The 24,567-nt window shown below is 38.7% G+C and overlaps 1 non-coding gene across 1 annotated transcript; it reads left to right on the top strand.

The window, feature by feature from the left end:
• The first annotated feature begins 3,950 nt into the window (after positions 1-3,950).
• LOC148581002 (small nucleolar RNA R71) lies at positions 3,951-4,057 on the top strand. The gene has a single exon (XR_015896065.1). It is a non-coding gene; the product is annotated as a small nucleolar RNA R71 (small nucleolar RNA).
• The last annotated feature ends 20,510 nt before the right edge of the window (positions 4,058-24,567 follow it).

Below are 24,567 nucleotides of genomic sequence, written 5' to 3' on the forward strand. Positions count from 1 at the left end.
GTCCATCCATATAACTCCTTGCTAGCTCCTCAATGGCTCCGTGAATGTGATTCAAGCTTATGTTGGTTGGATCGTAGTACTCTTCTTGCTGGTATTCTTCTTGATGAGATTCTTATTGGTGAGGTCCTTCTGGTGATGTTCTTTTCCCTATTTGAGGCCTTCTTTGTTGTTGGGCGGGTGCCACATAAGTTATGCGCTATAGCATAACTAACCTCCCAGGGTTTTCCCAATTTGGATTGCTGTCCTCGAAGATCACCTTGGCTTTCTTACATAGTCTCGTGATGGTGCTGGGTTACAATAGCCGAGTGCTCGGATCACTCTTTTCGGCTGCTTCTTGGATTCCCTCAGCTATGATTTTATGTACATTGATGTCTTCACCGCTTATAATGCAATGTAGCATAGTAGCTCGAGCAATGTTGACTTCAGAATTGTTTGAGGCTAGGAGGATAGATCTTCTCACGAGCTCAAACCATCCCTTGGCTTCTGGGATGAGGTATCCTCTTCTGATGAACCGTGGCCTCTTATCTGCATACCTTTCCCAATCTGATCCTATGACACACATGTCATTCACAATTTCTTCAAGCTCATCATTGTCTGGTCCATTACTTATCCTTGCTTGGTAGCTTGGCTTATCAGAAGGTTGTGATTTCAGATGAAGAGTCCTCATGATTGTATCAGGATTGAAGTCTACCTCTGTTCCTCTCACGTAACTTTTGAAGGTTGGAGCCTTGGTATTGTCTTCCCTGGCCACATTGGCATAGAACTCCTTAATGAGATTAGCATTTATTCTTATTTCTGGGTTCGTGAATTCTTGCCAACCCCTCTGTTCAATCTTTTCCCCAATCTGCGGGCACTCATCGTAGTTGAATTGGAACGTCAGCTCTGGCAATACCTTCTTGTGCTTGATACATTCGAATTGAAGCTCATGGAAAGCGGTCTTGAACCTTCCTTCGTCAAAAGGAATGCTCTCTACTGGTGACTTTTCCTTTCGCCTTTTGGAGCTTGATGACGCCATAAGTAAGAGTTGATATGTGAAGGTGGGGAGTGTGTCTTTAATGGGGTAAGAGGAGTTGGGTGTCGAAAGTGGGGAGTACAAAGAATGGAAATTGGAATGTGGAGGGAGTATGGAATAAGGACCACTTATATAGAGAAGTGGTGAGTAAATGAAAGGTGTGGATTGAATGTGTAGGCCTATGATGAACGGATGGGGTTTAGCATGGGATGGGCACAAGGATCATCACTTTTATGATGGGGTTGGTTCAGTTTCCAAGTGTGTTCTTCTTCCAATGTTGCATGGCAACATTTCCCAATGCATTCCCCTTTGAGACATGTGTATAGTTTCCTCCTTTTGAAGTGGCCTCTTCAATTATCCCATCAATTCTCCTACATAATAAAAGAAATGTGATTAATAAATTTATGGATAGTGGCGGCAAAATTTAAAAAGGAAAGACTAATTACTTTTTAAAATTTTTGTTTCTAAATGGTAAGTGCTTATTCATGAATAAAAACCAACTGACTAATTAACTGTCCATGTATGCAACATTGGTGACACCAAACTTAGTTTGTGGTACTGTGGTGTAAAAAGATTTGTTCAAGGTGCTAAGAGTGACATGATTTTTGTGTCCTCTTAGTGTTCCTTGAACACCAAACTTGTTCTTCATTATGTGCTGCATAAAAAGATTCATTCAAGTATGTGTCAAAGTTGATTTGGAATTCATGAGCCTTGCATTATTAACTACTTTAAAAGCACATAAAACATGGGTTGCCTCCCATGAAGTGCTTCTTTAGCGTCACTAGCTTGATGTTCTGCCTTTGTCAGGGTGGTTGGTAATGCTTCAATTCTTCCCCCCTCGCAGTAAATCTATCTCCATTGGCTTCATCAAGGATCTTCACATGTTCAAAGGAGAGAATCCTGTTGATGGTGAAAACTTTAGGTAGCTGAGATGGGAAGGTGGGGAGATGAGGTGGGATAACTGGGAAATAAGCTGAGATCACTTTTTCCCCTGGAGAGAAGTCCTCTATAGGGATCTTCTTGTTCCTCTACCTCCTTGGTGTCTTCTTCTTTGTTTCTTTTGATGTTGCCCTGCTCTTTGTGACCTCTTTTTCCAAGAAAATTTTGTTGCTGGTCTCATATGACTCTGGTAGTTTAGGCTCTTCTTGGTTTTCCTTTTGCTGTGACAACTGCTGACTGTCTTGTTCATCAACCAAAGAGATTCCCAGGAGTACAGCTTGTGCTTCAATGCTTGTTTCTTCCACCAGTGCTTTGTTGTGCTCTCCCCTTGGTTCCTTGCTTTCCTGATCTGCTTCTTGTGAGGGTTTGAAGACATTGAATGCGAGTTGTTCGTCATGTATCCTCAGTATTAGCTCTCCTCGCTCCACATCTATGAGCGCTCTGGCTGTAGCTTGGAATGGTCTTCCCAATATGATTTGGTGAAGGTGACTCTCTTCCATTTCCAATATGAAAATGTCTGTAGGAAGGAAGTATTTCTCAACCTTCACCAACACATTTTCAACAACTCCTACTGCTTGTTTTTGAGTTTTGTCAGCCAGCCTAATGACTACGTCTGTGGGCATTAGCTCATTGATCAACAGCTTCTTCATAAGGGATAAAGGCATTAAGTTGATGCTTGCTCCCAGGTCACAGAGTCCTTTGTCAAACATTGTTTCTCCTATGGCACAGGGAATGTGAAAATTCCCTGGGTCCTTCCTTTTTATAGGCAACTTTGGTTGAATGAGAGCACTGCACTCCTTATTCATCACTATTGTTTGCCCTCCTTTGAGTGAGCTTTTCCTAGTCAGCAGCTCTTTCATATACTTGATGTATGAGGGCATTTGTTGGAGAGCCTTGATGAATGGTATGTTTACATGGAGAGATGCAAACATATCAAGGAACTTTGAGTATATTCTCTTTTCCACACCACCCTTGAGTCCTTGGGGAAAAGGTGCATAGAGTTTCAGCATCTCTTTCTGTGAAATTTTGGTTTCTTGGTGACCCTCTTCCTTCTTCTTTGCTGAAGTATCTCCAGAGTGTTCGAAGGGTTTGTTCAACTCTTCCTCAGTCCCCTTATCACTTATAGTGACCATCTTGCAGTCTTCCCATCTTACTTTCTTTGCTTCACCTCTTGGGTTTTTCTCTGTGTCACTTGGGAAGCTGTCAGTAGGTTTGGGAATCTTCTCGGAGAGGTATCCCACTTGAAATTCTAGCCTCTTAATGGTGTCTCCCTGATTTTTTATATTAGCTCGCACCTTCTCCTTGAACACCTTGTTCTCTTGGAGTTCCTTACATATACCTTCAAGTAGGGTCTCAATCCTTGAGAGTCTATCTTCAGATGATGGTGAGTTGGAGTTGGAGGGATGAGAATGGCCATTTTGATTTTGATATGGATGTTGAGAGGTGTTGTTAGGTGGGTGCTGATATGATCTCTGTGTGGAATGTTGGTGAGCTGCATTGTTGTTGGGGTTGTGACGTCTCTGATCTTGGCCTTGATCTTGTTGATTTCCCCACCCAAAGTTTGGGTGGTTCCTCCAACCAGGATTATAATTTTTGGAGTATGGATTATGGGTCTGCCTAGGTGGGTTTCTAATTTAGTTGGCTTGTTCCTGTTCACCCTCTGCTTCTGCATTCACTCCTTCTTGAGTTGCTGATGAGGTAGTGATTGCTGCTACTTGATTCCATTCCATCTTCTTGGTAAGGTCAGCCAGCTGCTTGGTGATCATCTTGTTTTGGGCCAGCAGTGCATCCACGTTGTTCAGCTCCATCACTCCTCTAGTGTTGCCTCTTTCAGAAGCATAGAAGTAGTCATTCTCAGCTACAGTCTCAATGACATCTATGGCTTCTTCAATGGTCTTCTTCTTGTTCAGGGATCCCCCAGATGAGTGGTCCACTGCCTTCTTAGATTCATAAGAAAGACCTTCATAGAAAATATATAACTACACCCATTCATTCATTGAATATATCTGGCGGGCACCTCCTTGTCAAGTCCTTAAACCTCTCCCATGCTTCATAGAGAGTTTCACCATCTTGTTGTCTGAAGGTTTGTACCTCAGCTTTTAACCTGTTAATCCTTTAAGGAGGATAGAATCTCGCCAAGAATTTGTTCACCACCTCTTCCCAGGTTGTTAAACTCTCCTTCGGGAAGGATTCCAGCCATTTAGATGCTTTGCCCTTGAGTGAGAAGGGAAACAGAAGTAGTCTATAGGTGTCAGGATGAACACCATTAGACTTCACAGTATCACATATCCTCAGGAATGTGGTTAGATGTTGATTGGGGTCTTCTTGGACACTTCCTCCGAATGAACAGTTGTTCTAAACAAGGGTGATGAGCTGTGGCTTTAGTTCAAAGTTATTGGCATGTATGGTTGGCTTTTGGATGCTACTTCCACAGTTTCCTGGGTTTGGATTTATGTAAGATCCCAGAACTCTTCTTTCTTGTCCAGCATGATGCACTAGACCTTCTCTGCCATGGTTGTGAGCCCCTTTTTCATGATGGTTCTCCATATTCTCATCCATGTTTGGCTCAAAATACTCCTCCTCATCCCCAGCACTAATGACTCTCTTTCCTCTTGCTTCCCTCCTTAGTCTAAGGAAGGTTCTCTCAGGTTCAGAATCAAAGGAAGTTGAAGCTCCGCTTCTTCTACCTGTCATATAACCAACAAGGCACAAGCAAGAAAGAGATAAATGCAGGAAGTATTCTTGTCAGAAATGCTGTTAGTGTGGGTGATGCAATATATCAAACAGTTAGTGGGTTAGTGAACTGAATTGTAACAAATAAGAGAACACTAAAAACGGGTAATGGGTAAAGGAAAGAAAACAACTACAACTGAAAGTAAATCACTCAAATGAAATTAAATCAAACAAAAGAAAAATGCTCAATCTAGGTAATCAACCAATTTAATCATTGTTGATACAAAATCAATCCCCGGCAACGGCGTCATACACTTGATGCACGGAAACTTGTCTCTCAACAATTTTCCCTCGGCAAGTATACCAAATTGTCGTCAAGTAAAAACTCACAATAGAGTGAGGTCGAATCCCACAGGGATTAATTGGTCAAGCAACTTTAATCGGAGGAATGTTCTAGTTGAGCTAAGCAGAAGTTGATTTGAGAGTTGCAGAAAATTAAATGGCGGGAAAGTAAATAGCAGAAATTGTAAATGCTGGAAATAAAGAACTGAATATAAATGACAGAAAATAAATTGCAGAATCTTAAATGGGAAATGGGGAATTTAGCATAAAAGTAAATGGCAGAAAATAAAGAGAATGGGTAAGATCAGAAATGGAGAGTTCATTGGGCTCAGGAGATGTTGTATTCTCCGGATCAAGTTCATTTTCATCTCTTCCTCAATCAATGCATTCATTGATCTCCTTGGCAATCTTAAGTGATTGAATTCCAATTTCTTGGTAATTTAATCTCTCAAGTCTTGATCAATAGCCAATTCCTTGGTCTAATTGCTCATGAGAAGAGATGAAGTGTGGTCACTGATTATACCACATGTATTCCCAAATCAAAATATTGGTAGGATTATATGTCACTATATCCATCCAAACCCCAATTTGGTCCAACATGAGAAAGCATTTCTAGCATGATCTCTTCATTCTTCTTCCAAGGTTTCGAAGAGATCCAAGTATGAATAGCTTCTTTTCCAAAACAACTACCCAATTGGATGAAGATTGAAAGCTTTCTAGTAAAATCAAGAGAAAAGAAAGAAGAAGAATAATGAAAACTATTATTGATCCATCAAATTACAATAGAGCTCCCTAACCCAATGAAAGGGGTTTAGTTGTTCATAACTCTGGGAATTGAAAGCAAAGATGGAGAATACATTCTAAAAGTAAAACTAGAAGTGCAGAGAAAGTAAAATTATACAGAGAGTAGTTCTCCCAATGCCCAAAAGCTCCTTTTCTCTAGTTCAAAACTACTCCTATATATACTACTCTTCTGATCTTCTAGTTGGCTCTTCAAGTCTTTGGATATGGGCCTTTAGATCTTGAGTTGAAGCAGTTTGGAATCTTCAGTGGGCTTAGCTCTACTTGCAGAGAAAGTGTGAAGTGGGCATGGACTTTAGCTAGGACGTTAGTGGCGTTAACGTTCAGTGAAAATGTAGGTTCGAGAACGTTAGTGACAATCACCTTTTTCACTAACGTTCCTAGCCCAAGATGGTTCACGTTAACTTCAACGTTAGTGGCACTAACGTGACCACTAACGTTGCCTCTTGGTCCATCACAAGTGTTATTGGCGTTTACCTTTGCCAATAACGTTGCTCTTAGCCCACTTTTTCTCAAGTTAGAGTCCACGTTAGTATAACTAACGTGGCTCTTAATGTGGGCATGCCTTAGCCTCAAGAGCGTTAGTGACACTTACCTTTGTCACTAACGCTCCAAATGCCCCTTCTCACGTTAGTGCCCCACGTTAATTGTCTTAACGTGGCCACTAACGTGGTGGTGATTGCCATCTCCAACGTTAATGACAAAGGTGAGTGTCACTAACGTTGGCTCATCATTTCTTTCCTCCACGTTAGCTTCCACATTAATGCAATTAACGTGGCAACTAACGTGGCTCATAGTGGCTTAGTCCAACGTTAGTGACAAAGGTAAGTGTCACTAACGTTTGCGATTCCTTGCTCCTCCCACGTTAGAGTTCACGTTAATGTAGTTAACGTGACTCTTAACGTGGCCAATTGGGCTTAGTCCAACGTTAGTGACAAAGGTGAGTGTCACTAACATTGGCATTGTCTTCCCTTTCCACGTTAGAGTTCACGTTAACTGAGTTAACGTGACTCTTAACGTGGCTAATTGCCAATTTGGAGCATTAGTGGTATTCACTTTTACCACTAATGCTGGAGCTCCCTTTCTCTCCACGTTAACTACCATGTTAACATAGTTAACGTGGCAATTAACGTGGGCCATGATGATTTCGAAGGCGTTATTGGCAATCACTTTTTTCATTAACGTTGCAAGTTTATTCCCATTCCACGTTAGTGGTCACGTTAATTAGATTAACGTGGCTGCTAATGTGGCTCTTCCTTGCTTCCTTTGTCTTGAAATCAAGCAAATAAAGTGCATCAAAGCTCTAATCCAAGTTATGAGACATGCATTATCCAATTTGTCATTCAATTCATGCATAATTCTCATAAAATCACATGAAATTCACAATATTTGCTTGAATCAACATGTAAGTGATTATCTACCCAAAACTTGCTTATTAACTAAGAAAATGCATGAAACTACCCTAAAACAGTAAAGAAAAGGTCAGTGAAACTGGCCAAAATGTCCTGTTATCACACATTGGGAGCACTTACCCCACAGGCTAATGAATACATTAGTTCCTATATATATATGGTTTAATTATTCTATTGGTCTTTATAGTTTTATCAAATTTGCAATTAGGTCTTTATACTTTTTTTTCCTTTTTATTTGGTTCTCTACACTGCTTTTAATTTTATAATTAGGTCATTTCTAGTGTAAAAAATGTTAGAGTTAACTGAATATGTTTTCACAAATTGAAAGTATTCATAATTAGAAGCCTAATTAGATCTTTAACTACATTTATTTTAGGAGAAATATTATGTTACACTATGAAAAAAGGAGGTTAAATTGGCATTTATATTACGGCGGTTCCTCAAAGCTTCCATAATATTTGGATATTCTGACATTTTCTGTTGTTGCCATAATTAGTTTTGGATTTGTGGCGGTTTTGATAATTATGGCGATTTTGAACCGCCGTTATCACCTATGTATAAAAGAAGAATTATCAACCCTAAATTTCAGAAACCCTTGTTGAAAGTTGAAACTTTAAACACTACGCATTTTGACGCTATTGCTCCTGGATGGCCTTTGCGACAATCTACGATGATCTTCTCCGGTGACATCTCCTCCGGCATCGATCTCCTTCGGCAACATCGTCAACGCGTTCCTCTGCGACAATCCAGGTCAGCTTCCTTTCCTTCCTTCTTTCCTTCCTTTCCGCTCCATTCCTTCCTCTGTGATGAATCTCTCTTTTTGCGCCACCGACAATGTTCCTCCGCAATTTGTGCTCTGCCGCTCTCGCTGTACTGCCGCCGCCGACGTTCCTCCATTCCTCTGCTTCGTGCCTTTGCCGAACCAGAAGGCATTAAGGTTTTAAGTTCTTTTTCTTCTACAAATTAATTTTTAAAGATGAATTAATGTTTATAATTTGATGAGGCTTAGTTATTGTTGGTCTTTGTTCATGGCTTATTTTGTTTAAGTTCATACCATGTCTTTGCTGTTGTTATTTTTTTTCTTTACTGCATCGTTTTTGAATTTTGTAGTTCATCTTTCTCGAGGGTTTCTTTTGTTCAGGTGATCCATGCATCACTGTGTTTTAGTTTCCCAACTTTGGAATCTGGTTCAGATTATTCATGTTTAACTTTCTATACGTTGTTATCCTCTTAAAATTATTCCAGATTGTTTATATTTGCGCTCTGTTTATCTATCGAGAAGAAAATTCTAAATCCTTTGGGATACACTGCTCTTCGTATACTATAATTTTTACTTAATATTTTTAATTGAATGTCGCTGTTAATTTTTCAGCAATATATAATTATGTAGATAAAACTATGAATGTCGTTGTTAATTTTTCAGCAATATTTTTAATTGAATGTCTTTGTTAAACTATATTAATTATCATTGAAGATTAATTGTAGTTTCTTATGGGTCTGACTTATAGATCACTTCGAATTGCTAAGTAATTAAATATGTGCTTGAAATTGTTGATTGGTCTAATGGAAATTCTACTTGATCATGAATCACATTTAAAGACTTAGCTAACTACACACTCTTACTTTAACCGATTATCAATATATTGGATGTCAAATTTACTTGGAAATTATGTGGTATTCTAAATATTATTTCTACAATAAATGCAGTCCATATTCTATCTTCAATGAAGACTTTAGAGAGCTTCCAGGGGCGCTAAATGCAGATCGGCTTGATAGGGATAAAGAGCTGGACAGTTTTGAGACCCATCTTTAAAACTTCTTCCAAATTTGGGTATTATCATAATAATTGTCAGTTGAATCCCTTGTGCAGCAGTTGAATCCCTCATGTGTCCTCCCTGACTATTCAATTCTTTTTTTTTTTCCTTTTGTATTATTCTTGAATTGGATAGTTGGAGACATCAGACAATAATTTGTTGCTGCCTCAGTCATCGTCTTCTAACTCTTTCTATTTTTCCTGCTACATACTACCCCCAAAATTTTCATAACACCCTACCCTCTTCAATTGTAGGTCATGTGCACTTGACTTTCTAAACCAAAAAATCTACAATATGATCTCTCTTGAATATTCTAATCAAATGTGCACTTGAATTTTTTTATTTTATCGATTATTAACTATTTTTCTTGTTTCGTTATTTTTATTTACTCCTTTTTGTTGTCCTCTCCATTTATTCACTACTTATTATCAAATATTTTCTTTATTTAGTCTTTTTCTTTAGGTTGTTGCTTATTGAGATGGAATAAGATTTGATGGTTGTTATTATTGTTGTCATATATTGATTTCTAATATTGATTTTTGTGTTCAAAATTCTAGATGCTTTGAATTTCTAATATTAATTTTTGTGTTCATATACTGTTGTTGTTAATAAAATTGCTTACCCTGTATTTGATTTCTGTTGCTGTTCTCATTCACTCAGATTATAATCAAAATTGCTGCTGTGGATGATGTTGGAAAAATTTTGGTTGAACATTAAGTATCTTAATCATTTTGAAAAAACAAATGAGAACTTTCTGACAAATCATTGTTGCATTGCTAGTCTGCTATGCATAATATGACATGTAGGGGTTATTTGGAATAATAAATAAAAATAACTAGAAAAGCTGATGATGATGCATATTATGTTGACTTTTTTGAGTCATTAGATTAGAAACAGAGAAAGAAATGGAGTCATAGTAGATAGGTAGATAGATCAATGCAAGAAAGATTCTTTAATACATTATTCTTAGGTACTCTTCAAAAAGATAAAAGAAAAAAAATCCATTGAACTTAACATGTTAGTTGTGCAGAATTTATAACCCACAAACTAACCGGCAAGTGCACCGGGTCGTACCAAGTAGTACCTCAAGTGAATAAGGGTTGATCCCACGAGGATTGATGGACTAAGCAACAATGGTTAAGTGATTTACTTAGTTAGACAAACAAAAAAGAGTGTTGAGAGTTCAAATGCATCAAATAGTAAATTCACAAGATCATAAAGCAAGCAGTAAATTGATAAGAATAATATATGGAGAAAATAGTTAAGGTTTCAGAGATATCTATATTTCGGATTGACTTTTCTTACCAACTATTTTAATCATGCAAGATTCAATTCATGGCAAGTTAGGCGCCACCCTTGCCGAATTGCTGGACAAGAAGTGTAGACTGTTATACATCGTTGGAAAGCTCTAAAAGTTAGCTTTTCAGTGCCACTAGAATCATGTCAATTGGACCTCTATAGCTCGCGTAATTCTTGTTATAGTGCAAGGAGGTCAAGATTGATAGCATCATTCGCTTTCTTCTCTTTTTCTATAGAAACTCCATCAAATCCATCCGAACGCTACCTGAAATAAACAAAATTGCACACGACTCAAAGTAGCATCCATAGTGCCTAAAAGATATTTAATTCTTGATCAAACTCAACAATTTGAATGCAAATTTACTAGGAATAGATATGAAAGATGCTCATGTATCACAGCACCAAACTTGAATTGTTTCTTGTCCTCAAGAAACTGAAACTAATACAGGCTTAGGATGTGAATTTGCATGAGAAGTGAGAGTTCAATTAAGCTCATGTCTCTTCTTAAAGTGGGGTTTACACACTGCAATCTTGAATAGTTTTGTCATATCACTCTCCTTTGAATCAGAGGAATGTCACTATCATTCGAAATTAGAATCCAGATAATATTATGAATTCTATAATCTTTTATACTTTAGTTTAATCCTTGAACACAGCAAATTTCCTTTAATTCTCTTTTCTTTGGTCCTTTGCACCCTGAGCCTAGCCGTGACTTTAAATATTTTATCTCAAGCTTCACTTGACACAAAAACACCACAAGCACTTTACTGGGGAACTCTCTTTGATTTCTGATTTTTCTTTCAGTTACTCCCAGACAGTGGTGCTCAAAGCCTTTGGTATACTCTGTTAAATGCACTTGATCTCGACTCTTAGTGCTCTGTCTCAAGGATTATTTGACACATTTACACCACAAGCATATGACTAAGGAAACAACTCTTTGAGCTTTTAATCATGTCTGACCTCCCTAGTCATTGATTCTCAAAGCCTTGGACCTTGCTTTTATTTTTCTTTTGCTGTTTCTTTTGCTTCAAGGATTAAGCTTTTGTTTACTTCAGAGAATTCATAATAGTTCTCTAAATTCCTGTTCCTTATACATCAACATCCTTTGATTCAAATTCAAATATGCACAGTTCATGTCATGCATTCTGAATCATAAAGAATACCACCACATTTAAGTAAATAAGACTACTCTTTATTATAAACTCTATTTCTCATGCAATACATCTTTTTCTTTTTCTTTTTCCGTTGAATTCAAGCTTAGTGAGTGATACATGAGGCACTTTTCAGAATTAAAAGCAAATAACATAATTCAAATAGCAAAGCAAACTAGAACTTAGAAATTGAAATAACATAGCAGAAACTAAGACAAAACAGCAGAAAACAGGAACATAAAATAGTAATGGGAAATAAAATAGGAAGTAAAAGGAACTAAGCCACCTCAATCTCCATGGTGGGTATCTTTCTCCTCTAGCTGTGATCCATATGGTCCTCTCAGGTGGCTATAATCCTGTCTCAGCTGGGAAATCTCCTGGTGATGAGAGTCCTGATGAAGTAAAAATGATTCCACATAAACTCACCGGCAAGTGTACCGGATCGCATCAAGTAATAATAACTTAAAGGAGTAAGGTCGATCCCACATGGATTGATGGATCAAGCAACTTTAGTGGGTGATTAGTTTAGTTAAGCTAACAGTGGTGAATTGGGTGAAATTGAATCAGCAGAAGGTAAATTGCAGTGAATGTAAAGTGCAGAATGTAAATTGCAGAAGCTTAAATGACAAGAAACGTAAATTACATCAAACATAAAGGGAATTGGGTGTAGGAAAATTTAAGAAAGCAGTAAATCAGAACTTCAGAACAATTGCAGAATAATTAAATTCCATGAAGAGTAAATTCAGATCACAGCAAACTCAAATAAAAGTTGCAGAAAGTAAAATTACAGAAAAGGAAATTGTAGTAGAGGATTGCAGAAATTGAAATTTCAGAAACTGATTTCAACACTGAGATATAGAAAATGCAGAAAAATAAAAGTGTATCAAAGAGAGCTTTCTATTCTACTCCTACTCCTACTCCTACTACTGCCTACTACTACTGCAGCCTACTATCCGTGCTCTTCACAGACCTCTTGAAATGAAACTGATGCCTTTATATAGGCTTTACAAAATGAAAATAAAATTGAAATTGAAAACAAATTACAATTCAAATAAAATTCCTAATCTAACTGTTTCTTGTGCCTTTGAGTCATGTCAATGGGCTCTACTTGCTTTGGATCTTCAATGGGCTTTGAATCAGATAAATTCTGCCAAAGTTACACTTCTAGGAGAGCGTAGCGTTCATTAAATGAGCGGAACGCTTTTACACCCATGCGTACGCGTCCTCTGTGCGTGCGCGTCCTTTTTGCATTTTTGACCTTCCACGCGTACGCATCCCTCACGCTTACGCGTGCTTTAGCAATCTGGCACATCGACGCGTGCGCGTCCCTTGCAGCGTTCACCAAACGAGTGTAGCGTTCTTCAATTGAGCACTACACCATGCGTACGCTTCCCCTATGCGAACTCGTGGGTCTTCAAACACGCTACTACCACGCTGCCGCTCAGCCCACACTTGCGCGTCCTTCTTCAGGTAAGTCTCACCCACGCGTACGCGTCATGCAGGCGTACGCGTTGATGGCTAAACTCCCATTCCAAAATTAGATTTTCTCGAAAACGTCACTTATGCAACGTAGCGTTCTCTTTGCAAATGAACGCTACTTTCATCCACGCGTACGCGTCATGCACGCGTACGCATGGGTCTTCAAAATTCCTTGCTCGACGCGTCCGCGTCTTGGACGCGTGTGCGTCGTGACGTTTTCGCACCAAGAGTGCTTTCCTTGTTTAAATCATGGGCCACACTTTTAAATGCGTGGCCTAAGGCTCCAAAACGTGCCCAAACTCCAAAATGTGCCCCAGAATTCCTCTTTTCTCTTTTTTAGCTTATTTTGTGCTTTTTTGCTTGTTTTTCCACTTATTTCCTACAAAGTTTATAAATTCAAAAGATCAAAGAAATATACCATTTAAGCACAAAAGCATTCAATATTTAAGCACTAATCATAAATTTCTTGTATGAAAAAGCATAGAAAAACAAGACATGATGACATGTCATCACAACACCAAACTTAAACCTTGCTTGTCCCCAAGCAAGAAAAGAGTCATGCACTAAGTCTTGACAAACCAAGGTGAGAAGAATAGCAAGTTGATGTTTATAGTTGGCTAGTTTTCTTATGCATGCTACAATTCCAAAAGAAATGTAAATGATTGATACTTCTATCTAGCTCATTTTATGAAATCTTTTCCTTATATTTCTTCCTTGAAACAAGCTTTTTCATTTTCTTACTAGCTTTTCCTTTTGGGTGCTTTGCCCCATGAGTTGATAACAAAACTACGACTCTAAATGCTTTGTTTTCAAGTATTACCACTTGATATATAAGCACCACAAGCATTTAATTAGAGGACTTCTTTAAGCTCATTTGTTTCTTTCCTTTACTCTCTAATTATTGATGCTCAGAGCCTTGAGCTTTGAGGGAGTGCTTTTGCACTTGAGCCTAGCCTTAACTCTAAGTGTTTTATTTTCAAGATTTTTGCCTGATACATAAACACCACAAGTACTTAACAATTGAATTGTCATTGGTACTCAGAGCCTTCAGCTTTCTCATTCTTTCCCTTTTTCTTTTCTTGCCTTAATTTGCAATTGCTTTTTCAAGGTTTTCATGATTTCAAAAATTTCATAAAATTTCCTAGATGAAAACTTCAATTAAATAAAACCTAATGTAATTGAGCAACAATTAACCATACTAGCCTTCCAATACTCATAAGCTCATGCTAAGTTCTTTTTTTTAATGACCTTGTTTGTTTATGATCATGATGCTTTATTGCTTTTGAACTCTCAAAATTCAAGATGGTAGTCATAATGTCACAGCAAGATGTTAAAAATTAGTAATCAAACTATGCTTATTCATAACACACATGCATACAGAGAAGAAAAAGACAATCGTGCAATTTACAGTGCTGGAAATAAGTAGGAGGGAAAAGGAACGTTACCACCTTAGTTTATCTTCCTTGTTGTTGTCCTTTTTCCTCCCATTCTTTCCCTTCCCATACCAACTTAGAGTATTTGTTTATCCTCAAGCAACAATTGGTACAGTGGTGATGGGGTTTATGATGGATCATGAGTGTTTTACACAATGAAATGTTAGTAGTACATGTGTTTAAGCAAGCAAAATGAAAAATAACAATGAAGGCACAGGAAACATAGACATTGTGATTGCAAAAATAAGAGGGTGTGCATGATACATTGCATAAAGAATAAGTGGCACACCAAACTTAGTGTGACACTTTCTCTTGGAATTGATGCAAGTGTCCAGTATAGATTGGAGACAAATTTTTGTTGCATAGCAACACCAAACTTAGAATGCAACCATATGTCAATTTATTTGAACTAAAACTAAACAAAGAGAACTGTTATATATTAAATACAATCACCAAGCGAAGAATCTGTCATGAATAAGGATTTCTTGGTGGGGTATTAACAAAAACAGTTAAGGAGCAAAATAAATGAAAGCATTAAAAACAAAGAAATGACTAAAACAAAAAGAATAATAAAAAATGTCAACCAAAAGAAAGATAACACTGTAAAGGCATTATGATGATGCAGACAAGTGGTGTTGCTGGATTTATTGCAATAGAAAATTAAGTGGCACACCAAACTTAGAAACTTAGTGTGACACTTTCAATTAAAATTGATGCAATCATCCAGAGGGATTGAAAACAAATTGTTGCAGGGCAACATCAAACTTAGAATGTAATCATATGCCAATTTATTGAAAATAAACAAAGCAAGGAAAGAAAACAAACAAAGCAGAGAAATAAAATGTTACCTAAAGTTGGGTTGCCTCTCAACAAACGGTCTTTTAGTGTCATTAGCTTGACATCTTGTTCTTCACTTTCTTCCTCTTCTTCCAGTTTGTTAAGAGGAATGACCTCAGGGAGGGGGAGAGATTTAGCTCTTGTCCCCTGTTTTGGTCTCTCCTCAGCAAACTTCCTTTTGTTATTTGCTGGATTGAGCTTACTTGCTGGATCAGGGGTAGGATTATTTGCAGTTGACTTTTTCTTGAATGTTGTCCTTGGTATCTTGGTCACAATCCTCTTTTCGGTGTTCTTGTTGGTTGCCTTCACTCCTTGGATATCAAGACATGGTTGCTGTGTGATTGTTGGAACTTTATCTTCATTAAAAGCCTTTTGAATTGGTGGTTCAATGAGCCCTTCTTCTATAAAACATTTTGCCTCACTTGAGTATGGACTTCCTTGATTGTCTTCCTCACTTTCTTGTTCTTCCACTTCCTCTTTTGCACTCAACATTTAATGTAATAGCACTTTCATGGAGGAGGTTTATTGTTCTTCCCAAGATTTCTTCATCTCCTCTTCATATCTTTCAATCACAGATTCAAGTGTTGAGAGTTTTTGGTTCAGGGAAGTTTGTGGAGGTTGTGAGTTTTCATGTTCCTTTATCATCTCAAGTGGCTTCTGTGGATATGCAGTTTTAGGTTCAAATACCTCCACCATCTCATTCTTCATTGAAAGTTTGCTTGACACAGGGACCTCTTCATCTTGTTTCTCCACTTCCTCCTTTACATCCACCAATTGGTCTTCATCTTCCTTGCTTAGCAGTTCTAAGATTCTCCTCATTCGCTCTAAGTGCCCATCCATCCTCTTAAAGAGGGTTTCTTGCCCTTTCCAAGATTGTTCTTGTCTTTCCAAGAGTTCTCTAGTCCCTAGAGTCTATGGCACTTTGCAGGCATTGTTCTGCTTGTAGCAAAAGAGAAGCAGATTGGGGTGGATTTTGTGGGCTTGTGGGTATTGTGGTGAAGTTGTGTTGAGGGATATGAAATGAAATTTGTAAGTAATTAGGTATGTCTTGTGGTTGGTGAAATGAATTGTATGGATCTCGGAGGAAACTTTGTGTTGAGGTATAGTCAAGTGATGAAGGATTTTCAAATGAAAAATGGGGAGGTGAAGTTGGACAACTTTGCATAAATGAGTTGAAGGTTTGCTTAAGCGATGATGGCTCTTGATTAATGGAGTATGATACATTGAGTGCTCTCTAATTTTGATCCTCCAAAGCACAACTTGAAGAATTGTTGAATTCGTCACAGTATGGATCATCTTGTGACATTGGGGGACAAGTTTGCATGAATTTATTGAAAGCACACTCCAGCGATGATGTCCCTTGATGAGTGGTGTATGAACTATTGAATGTTGTTTGATTTTGATCCTCCCACCCATAACTTGAGTGATTGTTGAATTCATCATAGTGTGGATTATTTTGTGGTATGGAGGAGCAATCTTCCATGTATGTATTGACAGCATAGTCAAGTGAGAATGTCTTTGAATAATTAGAATGTGAATCATTGCAATTCCCTTCCCAGCCATCTTTTATGTGCTTGTCATAACAGTATGAGTCACTCTCTGGCTTTGGGAAGTAGTTCATTTTACTTGATTATTCATACTCTCTCATTCCTTGTTGATATTCCCAGTCACCATGAGGATAATGACCTAAATCATCTTGTGGTGGTGGGAAATATCCCATATGATTCTCTTGCTCATCTTGTGGCTCTGAAGCATATCTTCATTGATTGGAGTGCTCAGAATCTGTGATTTCTTGGTGATATTCTCAGCCATCATTAGAATAGTCATTTGGTGATGGCGGGTAATATCCCCTGAAATTTGTCTGATCATAAGATGAGTTGAACTCCATTTAAATTTTGTAAAACACAGTCACCAATAAAAATTGAAATTCATGTCTCAGAGAAGAATTTCTTAGTGAGGTAATAACTCAAACACCTTGGTATCAATTTAAAACAGAAAATTAAAAAGAACAAAAATAAAGAAAATGCTTAATCTAGACTTCTCACCCACTTAATCATTGTCGATCTATATCAATCCCCGGCAACGGTGCCAAAAACTTGATGAGGGAAAAACAATTCCACACAAACTCACCGGCAAGTGTACTGGGTCGCATCAAGTAGTAATAACTCCCAGGCGTGAGGTCGATCCCACAGGGATTGATGGATCAAGCAACTTTAGTGGGGTGATTAGTTTAGTTAAGCTAACAGTGGTGAATTGGGTGAAATTGAATCAGCAGAAGGTAAATTACAGTGAATGTAAAGTGCAGAATGTAAATTGCAAAAGCTCAAATGACAAGAAATGTAAATTGCATCAAACATAAAGGGAATTGGGTACAGGAAAATTTAAGAAATCAGTAAATTAGAACTTCAGAAAAATTGGGGAATAATTAAATTGCATGAAGAGTAAATTCAGATCACAGCAAACTTAAATGAAAGTTTCAGAAAGTAAAATTGCAAAAAAGGAAATTATAGTAGAGGATTGCAAAAACTGAAATTTCATAAACTGAATTCAATACTAAGATGTAGAAAATGCAAAAAATAAAAGTGTATCAAAGAGAGCTTTCTATCCTACTCATACTCCTACTCCTACTGTTGCCTATTACTACTGCTGCCTACTATCCGTGCTCCTCACAGACCTCTTGAAATGAAACTGATGCCTTTATATAGGTTTTACAAAATGAAAATGAAATTGAAATTGAAAAAAAAATACAATTCAAATGAAATTCCTAATCTAACTATTTCTTGTGCCTTTGAGTCATGTCAATGGGCTCTGCTTGGTTTAGAGCTTCAATGGGCTTTGAATCAGATTAATTGTGCCGAAGTTCCACTTCCAGGAGAGTGTAGCGTTCATTAAGTGAGAATAACACTTTTACACCCATGCGTACGCGTCCTCTACGCGTGTGCGTCCTTTTTGCGTTTTGGGCCTTCCACGCATACGCGTCCCTCACGCTTACGCGTGCTTTAACAATCTGGCACATCGACGCGTGCACGTCCTGTTCGCGTGCGCGTCCCCTGCAGCATTCACCAAACGAGCGTAGCGTTCTTCAATTGAGTGCTACACCATGCGTACGCTTCCCCTACGCGAACGCGTGGGTCTTCAAACACGCTACTACCACGCTGCCGCTCAGCCCACGCTTGCCCGTCCTTCTTCAGGTAAGTCTCCCCGACGCGTACGTGTCGATGACTAAACTCCCATTCCAAAATTAAATTTGCTCAAAAACGCTCACTTATGCAACATAGCGTTCTCTTTGCAAATGAACGCTACTTAATTCCACGCGTACGCGTCATGCACGCGTACGCGTGGGTCATCAAAATTCTTTGCTCGACGCGTGCGTGTCGTGACGTTTTCATGCCAAGAGTGCTTTCCTTGTTTAAATCATGGGCCACACTTTCAAAAGCGTGGCCTATGTCTCCAAAGCGTGCCCAAACTCCAAAATGTGCCCCAGAATTTCTCTTTTCTCTTTTTTAGCTTATTTTGTGCTTTTTTGCTTCTTTTTCCACTTATTTCCTACAAAGTTTATAAATTCAAAAGATTAAAGAAATATACCATTTAAGCACAAAAGCATTCAATATTTAAGCACTAATCATAAATTTTTTGTATAAAAAAGCATAGAAAAACATGACATGATGACATGTCATCAAGTCCTAAGCAACTCTCATCTGATCGAGGGTGGTGGTGAGATACTCCCAATGGTTGTTTTGTGTCACCCTCATCTCCACAATAGATGCAGTGTACTGCTGCCAGCGGCTATCCTACGTGATCCGCATCTGCTCAATAGAGGAAGTGAGCTGCTGCCAGTTTTCCTGAGGTGGGAAGTAGTGTCCTTGAGGCAATGGTGGCTGGTCCTGTTGAGCTTCCTCCTCAACTTACTCTTCTCTGAGGAACCTGTGTTGTTCCCTGTGAGTCTCCATGGTCTTCTTGATAATTGGTCTCTCAACAAGAATGGGAAATTCATTCTCCACCTTTATCCCTGCTGCTTCACACAGGCGGTAAATCAGATGTGGAAAACCAAGGCTAGCCTTCTTAAGAGGATTGGAGGCAATATTGTATATCTATTCTAGAATAATTTCCCCTACCTCCACCACTTCTCCCTTCATGATACAGTAAATCATGACAGTCCGGTCTACAGTACATTTGGACCGGTTGCTAGTTGGCATGATAAACCTTCAGATGAAGTCTAACCATCCCCTAGCTAAAGGAAGAAGATCAGTGCTCTTTAGTTGGTTCGGCTTCTCCACTGCACCTATTCTCCACTGAGAACTGGGAATGTATATTTCTTCAATGACTTGGTCTAGTTCCTGGTCTCTATGCATCCTCTCACGGTAACAGGTAGACATATGATCTGGAGCGGCAGATGGAGAGCCCGACGGACGTTTCTTGGACTGAAATCAATGACTTTTTCTCTTACATAGCTCTGATAATTCTTTTCAGTGACCCCTTCAACGTCCTTATACGTGACCCAGAGAATTTTATAAAATTCTTGGACCATCAGTTGTCCAACCTCTGTGTGCGGGTTGCACAGAAAATGCCACCCTCTTCTCTCAATTTGAAATTGAATTTCTGGATATTTATCCAGTTGCAGTGCAAATCTCACTTCCGGAGTCACAGCCTTCTTCTAGTTCTGATAATAAAAGTGTTCCTCATGGAGCTTGGATCGAAACCTATGTATATCATGAGAACTAGTGGCTGGCTCTTTGCATTTCCTCTTCTTTGAGGACGCAATAGTTTTGGGTGCCATTACAGAAAACAGAAAAAACAAACAAGCAAAGCGACAACACCAAACTTAAAATTTTTGCTCGTCCCCGATCAAATTAGAAGAATACAAAGGGGAAGACAGTGGGGAGTGAAAGAAGAAATTGAAAAAGAAGAAAATAAAAATTAAATTTAAAATTTTTTTTCTATTTTTTTTGTGAGATTGAAATATAGAAAAGGATGCAGAAAAGAAGAGGGGATGGACAGAATGGGGTTGGTGGAAGGGGTGTTATGTGTATGGAAGGGGGTGAAGGTTGGGACAAGGGAGCACTGTTAGGATAGGGGGTAATGTGTTGTTGTTGGGGTTGAGAAGGGGATGGGAGAACGGTGTGGTGTTCTTTAGAGAGAAGGATCGGGGGGAAACAATTGGTATTAGTTGTGTTTATAGAGGACGGAGAGTGAAGTGTGATGAGGTGTGGCTTGAAGTGGGATGGAGGGGGGCTTATATAGAGGGCTGGGGTGAGGTTTCATTGGGGACAAAGGTTGGGCACAAGTATGTATTGGGAAGGGGAGGGTGTCACGGGTTGATGTCAATGGTTGGGAAGGGCTTAGAAAAAGGGGAAAGTAGAATCAGGAGGGGGTATCCTGTAATTGATTGCACATGATTTGGTGCAACATCTATATGATTCGGTTAGGAAATATTGGGAAGCAATGGGTTGGAGCCTAACTTGGGCAATACGGCGCCTAACTTCATGGAGGTAGTAAGCCTGGCACCTAACTTCATGGGAGCAGTGCATAACTTGATGTGAAGACTCAACCTGGCATCTAACTTGGATTCCCTAGCGCCTAACTTCATGCTGAGGCATACACCTGGCGCCTAACTTTCAGAACCCGGTGCCTAACTTCAAGTGGGTCTTCCCTCACGGCACCTAACTTGACATTCGTGGTGCCTAACTTCCCTTGGCCTCTAAAACTTGGTGCCTAACTTGAGGAATGCCAAGTTAGGCGCGGACCAGGCAGAACCAAATCACTCCCAACATGCTTCATGTGGTGCCTAACTTGAGGGAGTCAAGTTAGGCGCCACCCCTCCAGAGAGTAACACCAACTTGTACGCAGCATTGGCGCCTAACTTCAAGTGGTGAAGTTAGGCGCCACCCCTCCAGTAAGCATCTTCAAATTTGGCATGAAACTTTGTCTTCAGGTATTTGTTTCTATTCTAATTACTCTGCATGATCCAAACACACATAAAACAAAGGGAAAATAGTGGAAACTCAAACAAAACCAAATAAATAACAAAATCAAAGTAAAAGAAATCAAACTAAAGGATACGAAAATATCGGGTTGCCTCCCGACAAGCTTGACGGTCAGTTCTGGTAGTTCAATAGATGAGTGGACCTTTGGCGATTAATCTCGCCTCCAAGATAGTGCTTCAACCTCTGGCCATTAACTGTAAACCTTCTATCAGAATTCTCTTCCAGAATTTCCACATGACCAAACGGTGATGCTCTAGTTACCACAAACGGTCCTGACCACTGAGATATCAGCTTCCCGAAAAAGAGTTTGAGCCTTGAATTGAACAGAAGCACTCTCTGATCTGGCTCAAAGACTCTGATGGCAATCTTCTTGTCATGCCATATCTTAGTTCTCTCCTTATAGAGCTTGGCATTTTCATAGGCCGAATATCTGAATTCATCAAGCTCATTCAACTGAAGCATCCTCTTTATTCCTGCAGCTTGAGCATCAAAGTTCAGAAATTTGATTGCCCAGTAAGCTCTATGCTCCAGCTCAATTAGCAAGTGACAAGCTTTACTATAGACCAACTGATAATAGGACATGCCAATAGGAGTCTTGTATGCTATCCGGTATGCCCAGAGAGCATCATCAAGCTTTCTAGGCCAATCCTTCCTTGAGATACTGATGGTCTTCTCTAGAATCCTCTTGGGTTCTCTATTAGAAACCTCAACCTGTCCACTTGTCTGAGGATGATAAAGGGTTGCCACTTTATGATGAACTCCATATCTCTGGAGAAATGAGTTGATAAACCACTATTTTATGGTTTATCTTGTGCTAATTTGAGTGGTTTTTATCAATTCTTGGCTCACTTATTCAGATAATTTGCATGGTTTTACAAATCCTTCCTAATTTTGTGATATAGTTGAAAATATGTTTCCTAGGCCTTTAAATTGTATATTTTTAATCCTCATTTATACCATTCGATGCTGTGATCTGTGTGTTAAGTGTTTTCAGGCTTTATAGGGAAGGAATGGCTTAAAGGATGGAAATGAAGCTTGCGAAAATGGAAAGAACACAAGAAACCAAGGAGCTGACCAGCGAGGAACGACGAGTGCGCGTATCTGATGCGTGCGCGTGATTTGGACCTTTCTATGGCGACGCGTGCGTGTACCTGACGCATACGCGTGAAAAGCGAAGTTGCACAGTGACGCGTGCGCGTGCCTAACGCGTACACGTGACACACAAAGTTGACCATCGACGCGTACGCGTGGCTGACGTGTACGCGTGACATGTGCTACCTGCAGAATTCGCAGAAAATGTTGGGGGCAATTTTGGGCTGAGTTTGGACCCAGTTTTCGGTCCAGAAATGCAGACTAAAGCCAGGGGACAAGCAGAGACTCGGGAGACATTCATTCAATCATCAATTCACACAATTTAGGTTTAGATGTAGTTTCTAGAGAGAGAGGCTCTCTCCTCTCTCTAGGTTTTAAGATTTCTCTTAGTTTTATGTTTATTTCTTCTCAATTCCAGATTCAATGTTCCTTTAATTTAGTTTCTCTTCTACTTTTATTTATTCTAGCATTCTAATTTATTTATTTTCCCAATTTGGTTTATGAACTTTTTATGTTAGATTTAATTTCTTTAGTTAATGCAATTTGAGGTATTTCATATTTATGATTTTAATTTAGCTTTTTACATTCTTAGCTTTGGTTGAGTAATTGGAGACGCTTGAGTTATCAAACTCCTTTATTGACTGATAATTGAACTTTGCTGGTTGATTTGGATCCCTCTAAAGCTAGTCTTTCCTTGGGAGTTGACTAAGACTTAAGGAATCAAATTGATTAGTCCATTGACTTTCCTTTATTTTGTAAGGGTTGACTAAGTGGGAGCAATGAACAATTTTCATCACAATTGATAAGGATAACTAGGATAGGACGTCCAGTTCTCATACCTTGCCAAGAGCTTCTCTAGCTGTTAATTTACCTTCTTGCAATTTACTTTCCTTGTCCAACCTTATTCAAAAACCCAAAAAGATACTTTTCCATAACCAATAATAAAACATACCTCCCTGCAATTCCTTAAGAGACGACCCGAGGTTTAAATACTTCAGTTTTAATTTTATTGGGTTTGGTTATATGACAAACAAGTTTTTGTATGAAAGGATTATTGTTGGTTTAGAAACTATACTAGCAACGAAGATTTATTTGTGAAATTCTTTACCGACAGAAATCCCTTCGTCAAAATGGCACCGATGCCGGGGATTTGCAAACGTGTGCCTTATTATTGGTTACTGTAAATATTTGCTTTTTACTTGTTTGCTAGTTTTTGTTAGTTTAGGAATTATTTGCTTATTTTTACTAGTTTTTGTTTTTATTTTTTTTAGCTACTATGAACTCTCATCCCTTTGGCTATGAGTTTGGTTACAACTATGTTGCAGGAAGAGGAGATTACAATGAGAATATACATCAAGAATGGGAAAATCAAAGATGGGAGGAGCCACAAGGATTTGATCAACCCTCTTGGCAACAACCTCCACCAACATACTATGACCAAGAGCCATTCCAAGAGGCATACCAGGACATGAAGCACGGAAAATTGTCCTTTAACAAATCTCCCTCGGCAAGTATACCGAATTGTCGTCAAGTAAAAACTTACAATAGAGTGAGGTCGAATCCCACAGGGATTGATTGGTCAAGCAACTTTAATTGGAAGAATGTTCTAGTTGAGCTAAGCATAAATTGGGTTGAGAATTGCAGGAAATTAAATGGCGGGAAAGTAAATTGCAGAAAATAAATGACAAAAGGTAAATTGCAGAATCTTAAATGAGGAGTTTAGCATGAAAGTAAATAGCAGAAAGTAAAGAGAATGGGTAAGATCAGAAATGGGGAGTTCGTTAGGCTTAGAAGATGTTGCATTCTCCGGATCAAGTTCATTTTCATCTCTTCCTCAATCAATGCATTCATTGATCTCCTTGGCAATCTTAAGTGATTGAATTCCAATTTCTTGGTAATTTAATCTCTCAAGTCTTGATCAATAGCCAATTTCTTGGTCTAATTGCTCATGAGAAGAGATGAAGTGTGGTCACTGATTATACCACATGTATTCCCAAATCAAAATATTGGTAGGATTATATGTCACTATATCCATCCAAACCCCAATTTGGTCCAACATGAGAAAGCATTTCTAGCATGATCTCTTCATTCTTCTTCCAAGGTTTCGAAGAGATCCAAGTATAAATAGCTTCTTTTCCAAGACAACTACCCAATTGGATGAAGATTGAAAGCTTTCTAGTAAAATCAAGAGAAAAGAAAGAAGAAGAATAATGAAAACTATTATTGATCCATCAAATTACAACAGAGCTTTCTAACCCAATGAAAGGGGTTTAGTTGTTCATAGCTCTGGGAAATGAAA

The sequence above is a fragment of the Arachis ipaensis genome, chromosome B10 (assembly GCF_059453495.1).
Source record: "Arachis ipaensis isolate K30076 ecotype BB chromosome B10, ASM5945349v1, whole genome shotgun sequence".
In the NCBI taxonomy this organism is placed as follows: domain Eukaryota; kingdom Viridiplantae; phylum Streptophyta; class Magnoliopsida; order Fabales; family Fabaceae; genus Arachis; species Arachis ipaensis.